An 8,291-nucleotide genomic window follows, 5' to 3' on the forward strand; every position below is an offset into this window, starting at 1 on the left:
CCAGCTCCTCTTTGTACCTCTGGTAGAATTTGGCTGTGAATCTGTCTGGTCCTGGACTTTTTTTTTTATTGGTAGACTATTAATTACTGCCTCAAATTCAGAACTTGTTATTGGTCTATTCAGGTATGCAACTTCTTCCCGGTTTAGTCTTGGGAGGGTGTTATGTGTCCAGGAATTTATCCATTTCTTCTAGATTTTCTAGTTTATGTGCATAGAGGTGTTTATAGTATTCTCTGATGGTAATTTGTATTTCTGTGGAGTCGGTAGTGATATCCCCTTTATCATTTTTTATTCTGTCTATTTGATTCTTCTCTCTTTTCTTCTTCATTAGTCTAGCTAGCAGTCTATTTTGTTAATTTTTTCCAAAAAAACAGCTTCTGGATTCATTAATTTTTTGCAGGTTTTTTTTGTATCTCTATCTCCTTCAATTCTGCTCTGATCTTAGTTATCTCTTGTCTTCTGCCAGATTTTGGATTAGTTTGCTGTTGCCTCTCTAGCTCTTCTAATTGTGATGTTAGGATGTCAACTTGAGATCTTTCTAGCTTTCTCATGTGGGCATTTAGTGCTATAAATTTCCCTCTTAACACTGCTTTAGCTGTATCCCAGAGATTCTGGTATGTTGTATCTTTGTTCTCATTGGTTTCAAAAAACTTCTTGATTTTTGCCTTAATTTCATTATTAACCCAGGAGTCATTCAGGATCAGGTTGTTCAATTTCTATGTAATTGTGTGGTTTTGAGTGAGTTGCTTAATCCTGAGTTCTAATTTGATTGCACTGTGGTCTGAGAGACTGTTGTGATTTCACTAGTAATTTTTTAAATGCAACTTAAAACAATGAGGATATGTTATTTGTTGCTCTTCAGGCTTGGAAATTTTTTCATATTGGTGAGAGCCCACAGGCACTCTCATATACTATAGTGAGAATATGAATTAGTAAAAATCTGTTTGGAGAGCAATGTGTTAGTACCCACGGTGGCTCACGCCTGTAATCCCAGCACTTTAGGAGGCCGAGGCGGGCGGATCACGAGGTCAGGAGATCGAGACCATCCTGACTAACACAGTGAAACCCCATCTCTACTAAAAATACAAAAAAAATTAGCCGGGCGTAGTAGCGGGCGCCTGTAGTCCCAGCTACTCGGGGAGGCTGAGGCAGGAGAATGGCGTGAACCCGGGAGGCGGAGCTTGCAGTGAGCCGAGATGGCGCCACTGCCCTCCAGCCTGGGCGGCAGAGCGAGTCTCCGTCTCAAAGAAAAAAAAAAAAAATTAAATGCATGCTATGAGACAGATCAACTATATATCTCAAGAGTCATATACTTCCCACATTTGCTTGTCCCTGAAACAACCATTGCATTGATCCTTCTAAGAAAAGTCTATTCATTCTTCAAGATTTCACTTGTGATCTGCACCTCAAATGCAATACTCTGACTCCTCTTCAAAATCCACAATGGGATTATTCATCTTCTTTAAATGTATGTTCTGGAGTGGAACTTAATCTATTTTTCATTTGAAAATCTAAATCAAGGGTTGGAGGATTACTTACCCATCCCATCTTCCCTCAACATGTTCCTTTACCCTTTATCTCTCTTTCATTTGTGTTGACTGCACGGCTGCAGGAGAGAATCGTAAGGAGGGGCAATAGAAGAAACCCACAGTGACTGATAGAATTAAGCCCATGAGTCCATGTGAGTTATCCACAGAATCTCCAAAATACACAGGAGACCCAGAAAGGGCACCAGAGTCGCCATCACAGAAGATACGGGCAGAGCGCTAGAAACACATGTGTAACTGTTCTTGTGATGCTAGATTTTCTGCAGATTTGCATGGCTGGAGACACACTGGATCTATAACTACATCATGGTCACTAGATACCGAGGGTGTCTTGAATCTCCAACTTGTTCAGACAAGTTCTTTCCTAAAATGAGCTTCTTAAGATAACAGCTGCTTCGAGTTCCAGTTGTCACCCATCCTTCTTACATTTCCTGCCTATGTCCAGATGAGCTAACTAGCATTAAGTGTAGCTGAGGTCACTGAAAAGATTTTTAAATAAGCTATTTTAAAAGTTACTGACATCATCAGCTCATAGCTGTTATTCCTGGGTCAGCACAACCTCCTGTCTGCAGCAGCAGCACTCTTCACTGGCTACTGCCTGGCTGCGCTGCACAGGGCATGGAGCTAGATGTGGTGCCCCCCATGCGGTGAGATCTCATGCCCTGTCGCTTCCCACTCCCCATAAAATGTGGAGGAGACTGCTTCCCAATGGCATTTAGACCAAATGAAATATCAGATCGCTATTCAGTTCTGAGAATATTTTGACATTCTAAAGTTTAGAAGTAATATGAATAATATGTATATACTTTAATCTGATTCAAGTAGACTTCACATTTCTTTAAAAGATACTTCAGTCTCATGCATAGGGGAAAAGTTAAACTCTGAGTTTATTTACATATTTACCAAATAACTTTGGAAAGGGAGATTGGACTAGATAATATCTAAGTTCAAGTCCAACATCTAGATTCTGAAATTCTATAAAATAAACAGGATTCATTCACACTTTGTTTATTTTTAGATAGTTTAATCTTTTTCAAGTGCATAGTTTATTGAGAATAATAGCAAAAGAGAAATAATTCACTTCCTCTTGAGAGGGACAGATGTCAATGCATCTAAGGCTTTTGTTAATCTTCCAAATGCTATCAACATTTTAAAAAATGGTATGATTCTTAACACTTCGATCAAAATAAATCCACTAGTAACAGCTAGTGTATATTGAATGCTTACTATGTATTGGCATTGTGCTAAACCTTTTACTTATTTTTAATCTCATCTAATCCTCCCAATTTAATAAGGCAGCTGTCATTATTATTATTCCTGTCTTACACATAAGGCAGCTAGGACAGAGAAGTTAAATAACTTGCCCAAAGCAACTCAGCTTATTTGGGTAACAGAAGGGACTTGATCCAGGTCTGCCCCACTCTAGAGCCTGCAAGCTTCAAACAACACCCAGCATGCCTATGACCCTAGATTGTGTTGTTTGGCAGCCAAAAGAAATCAGTCATTAAATTAACATCAGCTCCCGCAAAGAGCCACATTTCCACAGGATAAACAAAGCTTCTTTGACTCTTGATTTTTAGGGAAAAAAATCACTTCCTGTGTATTTCATACAGAAGGCACTGAATAAAATATCTCTATAATAAATGCAGTCTTAGATTTTGTATAGCCATTTTAAAAAATCTGTCAACTGATCCTAAGTAAAGAAGTAAACGCTCAACATGATTAAGGCCCAGACTGGGAGCCATGGCTCACCTGTAATCCCAGCACTTTGGGAGGCATAGACAGGTGGATCACGTGAGGTCAGCAATTCAAGACCAGCCTGGCCAACATGGCAAAACCCTATCACTACTAAAAACACAAAAATTAGCTGGGCGTGGTGGCTTGTGCCTGTAATCCCAACTACTCGGGAGGCTGAGGCAGAAGAACTACTTGAACCTGGGAGGTGGAGATTGCAGTGAGCCGAGATCGCACCACTGCACTCCAGCCTGGCATCAGAGCCAGACTCCGTGTCAAAAATAAAAGAAAAAAGAAAAAGGCCCTGCTTCTGATGGGTGTTAAGACAATAGGAGCCATATATAAAACTCTCTAATCATCTGTCTTTCAAAACTGAAATTGGAAAAATAAGAAGAAATACACACACAAACACACAAATGTCAGATGAATATCCTTTAAAAAATCCTCCACATAAATCATCTTTCATCACAATGCTTGGGATAAAACTTGAAAGACTCTACTTTCAGGGATCATTTCTATAGTTCGTTACTAGGATAAAACTTGAACATCAATAGTTTTGAGGTTACAGCTTTTGACGGAGCCCTAAAGTGTGCATATTCTATTTGGCCAGTAAAGAGCAGATGGGTATGCTTTGAAATATAATCAAATTATTATTCAATAAATAGGGGTGTTGTGATGATAATCAAATGGGAAATGCAGATAAATTTAGATTTTATATCTCATACCTTATATCAAAATAATTCCAGATAGATAAAAAATGTAAACATTAAAAACGATATCAGGAAAGTTCTATCCAAAACCATGGGACAAAATTATTTTAAAATTTCATAATGGAGATGCTGTAAGAGATTAATAGACTAAGTTACATAAAAGTAAAAAAAGTATGTGTGAGAGAAACGTCACAAGCAAAAGAAAAAAAGACAAATGTCAAATTGGAAAAAAAAAATTATTACAGATTGTGGACAAAAGGCTAATTTCTCTAATGTACTAGGAATTCATATAGAGAAATATGATAAAGACAATAGAAAACGAATAAGGGACATGAAATGGCAGTTTACAGGAAAGAGAGTTCAAATGATTCTTAAGCTTGTGAAAATGTGTGATGCCATGTATAATAAAAGGAAAGCACAACGGAATGATGAGATGCTATTCTTCACGTATTAAATGGTTCAAATGCAAAACTTAGATTGTACCCTGTGCTGATGAAGGTAGGGGAGAGTAGTCACATTGCTGGTAGAAATGCAAAATGGAGCAACTCTGCAACAGGAAATTTGGCAATATTTACCAAATTAGAAAAGCACATATACTTTGACTCAGCAAATCTGCTTCTGAGCAATTGTCTTACAGATATACTTAGCTGTATGCAAATGATAAATACACAAGGACGCCCCTCACTAAGGTATAAAGCAGCACCTCCCATCATCCTCTATCTCTTTCTATTTTATTGACCATCATAACATTTATCATTACGGTCTTGATGATACACCCAGGTTTGTGTGTATCCCCATCAAAAGTATGCAGGTGACTAAAGGGCAAACCGCAGGCCTGCTTGGAGAGATGACCCTGGGATTGCCTTCTCAAAGCACAATTTCCTTGCATAAACGTCAAATATTACATACCATGAGTTGGTTATCTGTCTTGTTTACTGGAAAAGCAGCGAAGTGGCACTTAAGTCTTGGCCCTATGTAACTGAAATCATATCAAAAGTCAGGTGGAGTATTAGGGAAGTACATTTTCTGTTTCAAAATGAGTTATACATACCTTGATCTGGTTCATGGTAACTGCATTCCCAGCAAGCAGTTTTGGGACCACTGATGCAATCAAAGATGTTTGCATGCTGTTTCCCATCTGCAGAGTAAACTTAGTGTTAGACTCAGTCCCACTGTGTCTTACTGGTTGGATGGTCAGTATGAAACCTGGAACTACTGCTGGTGATGGACAATACATCATTAGGCAGGCTGCAACCCCAGCATCTAGAACAGGACCTGGCACATATGAGGAACTCGCTAAATAATCTTTAAATGATGAATGAATGAATGAATGAATGAATGAATACATCGTTATGTGAAAAAAAGGCAAGGTCCCCGCCCCTGCCATCCCTTACTCATTGATATTCTGCCCGGCAAATCCTAGCCAGGTCCCCCTAACTCTGATTGCTCCTTTCTTAATTCGGTGGGTTGGCCAGGCTCTGTTTCAGTTCTCCTTCCTGCACGGTGGCCCTGAGTTGGTTCCTGACAGTGAGCTGCAACCATCACAGGGCTCACCTTATTGGTTTTCCTCCTCTCAGGTTTCAGAGTCCTATGTTGCCTGTTGTCCACTGTCTGAAAACAGTTGTTGTATATACTTTTTCAATTTTCTAGTTGTTTGTTACAGGAGGGAAGTTCCTGCAGCCTTTAAACCTTCACTAGAAGAAGCATAAGAAAGTAACTTTTTTTCTTTAAAACTCCTCCAAGGTGTTAAAGAGCAACTCCAAGGTCAATTTAAATAGTATTGTGGTCATGTTAAAAACATACATACATGCCCACACACACACACACACACACACACACACACACAAACCCAACTCTCATCTTTTAGAGGTTCTATTGAAATATTTATGATCTAAGTAACAACAATTTTTTGAGATTTGCTCAAAAAATATAGGCAAGGGTGAAATAGCACGGGGATGTGTGTTGGTCATGAATTGGTAATTCCTGAAGTTGGGTAATGAGTTCAGTCTACTTTTTCATGTTTGCAATTTTCCATAATAAAAAGTTTTCTTAAATCAATTTATAGGAATCTCTATGTTTATTGCCCACTAAATGACTTCTACTGTGTCTACTTGGTAAGAATGAATGATTTGAGAGCAGGTGTTTGATGCTAGAAAGGGGCAGAACATGAGGGCATGCGGTGTAAAAAAAGAAACTGAAGGGGAGGAAACTGAAAAGCTAACGGCAATCTTTAACTGCTACAATTTATCGGTCAGTTGACTGTTCCCCAGATAAACCCAGAGATCCAGAATCCAGCAGCATGTCAAGCTGACAATAGGTTCTCCACTACTACCGTGTAGCTGAGAGGTGGCAGAAACTCTACCCAATACCGTGTTGTTAATGCCACCCTGGCTGCCTGGTCCTTATTTTTAGAGAGTGAGATTTTTACAAATTGCAAAAACCAATCTGTCCTGTCACAGACTCTTTCTAAAATGAACCTGGATCGCTATGGTAACAGCAGAGGCAGGCAGGCGGTAGGGGAGGAACTCATAGTTTGTCACGGCTGCAAAAAAGCAAGCAAAATGCAAGTCAGATCCATCCCTTAGGATTCACTCCAGAATGCTCTTCGGTAAATGCCCTTGAGAATGCAAATTCTGTCTCTTCTCAACCCCCATGTCCTCCTCTATAGAGCCATATTTACAGAGCAGCTAATCTGTGCATCCCAGGAAGGTACCATCTCCATTTTGCAGAAGGGTAAATTGAGGCATAAAGAGGCTAAGAACCTCTGTAAAGTCTAATAACTGTCAAAGCTGGGATTGAAACCCAGGTCCATCTAGTACCAAGGCTCATGTTCTCTCATCTCTGATCCTGTAGTAGTTAGCATTTGCAAGTGCTCATTCAGAAATTATTCATGGAAATTCTTACATCACCACTAATAAAACAAATACAATGTGCAATATAACAAAGGCAAAGGTAAACATAACAAATAGAGTGTAAGCATTTAGAGGTCCAGAGTGTTTTAAGAACTCATATTTGATTCTCTCTCAAATTTCCACCAAACAAGAACTTAATATTAGAATATAGTTACAAGGGGAAGGTCTCTTTTCGTTATGGGAACCTGAAAAGAGACATATAAATAGGGGATAGGCCCAAAAAACAATATTCTAGGACATTAGTCTATCTGTCAATCTAAACATAATAAGGATAAATAAAAATCATACTGTTCAGCTCAAGTTTTCTCACATATCTCCTCAAATAAGCAGTACAATATCAATCAGTCACATTCTTTTTCCATGCCTGTAATAAATCCTTTAATTTAAAATGTTTGGATGCGGTAGAGAAATACATATTTATCATCTTATACTGGTTTCTAAGGAAGGTGTTTTTGTTTGTTGATATTATTTGAGGATCTTGTTTGCTTAGGGATTTTTTTGTTTTGTTTTGTTGAACGTAAAATTGTTATCTTCAGGATAGTTACCTAGAGTATCAGAAAAACAAAACGTGTATTTTTTTCCTTACCAGTCAACACAGTACACAGTATACTTCACCTCTGGTTGCAAAATATAGGGGGACGGACGTTGGGGCACGGGGATGGGGGTTGTCCCCACCCACAAGCAACCCTTTCAGCAGACACCAACTAGTGTCCTATAATTTAATTCAATTCTGACACTATCTACCTGGAGTAGAGTCAGATCCCACAAATTAAGGGCTCATTCCCACAAGACTGCACCCCACTTCAAGTGCCAATCGCAAGTCTAGTTACCCACAATTTCTGTCCAATTTGGCTACAAATTCAGGATTCCAAGTTGCTCCCCCTCCTCAGGTTCAATTAATTTTCTAGCATGGCTCACAGAACCCAGGGAAACACTTACTTAACATTTATAGGTTTATTATATAGGATATCACTATGGCTACAGATGAACAGCCAGATGGAAGAGATGCATAGGACAGTGTATATGGGAAGGGGAGCGGAGCATCCAGACTTTCTATGGGCGTGGCACCCTCTAGGCACCTCCACCTGCTTAGCTCCGAACCCAATGGTTTAGAGATTTTTATGGAAGCTTCATGAAATAGGCGTGATCAATTATTAATTCAATCTCTAGCCCCTCTCTCCTTCCTAGAGGTTTGGGGAGTAGGGCTAAAAGTTCCAAGTGTCTAATCATGGCTTGGTCCTTCTGGTGACCAACCTCAACATCCAGGTGCCCATCAAAAGTCACCTTACTAGAACAAAAGATGTTTCTATCACCCAGGAAATTTCAATGGACTTGGGAGCTCTCTGTCAGACACTATTGTTACTCTGGAATTTACAAAGGTTATCCAA

The sequence above is a fragment of the Rhinopithecus bieti genome, unplaced genomic scaffold, assembly GCF_001698545.2.
Source record: "Rhinopithecus bieti isolate Rb0 unplaced genomic scaffold, ASM169854v2 scaffold_36315, whole genome shotgun sequence".
Classification (NCBI taxonomy): domain Eukaryota; kingdom Metazoa; phylum Chordata; class Mammalia; order Primates; family Cercopithecidae; genus Rhinopithecus; species Rhinopithecus bieti.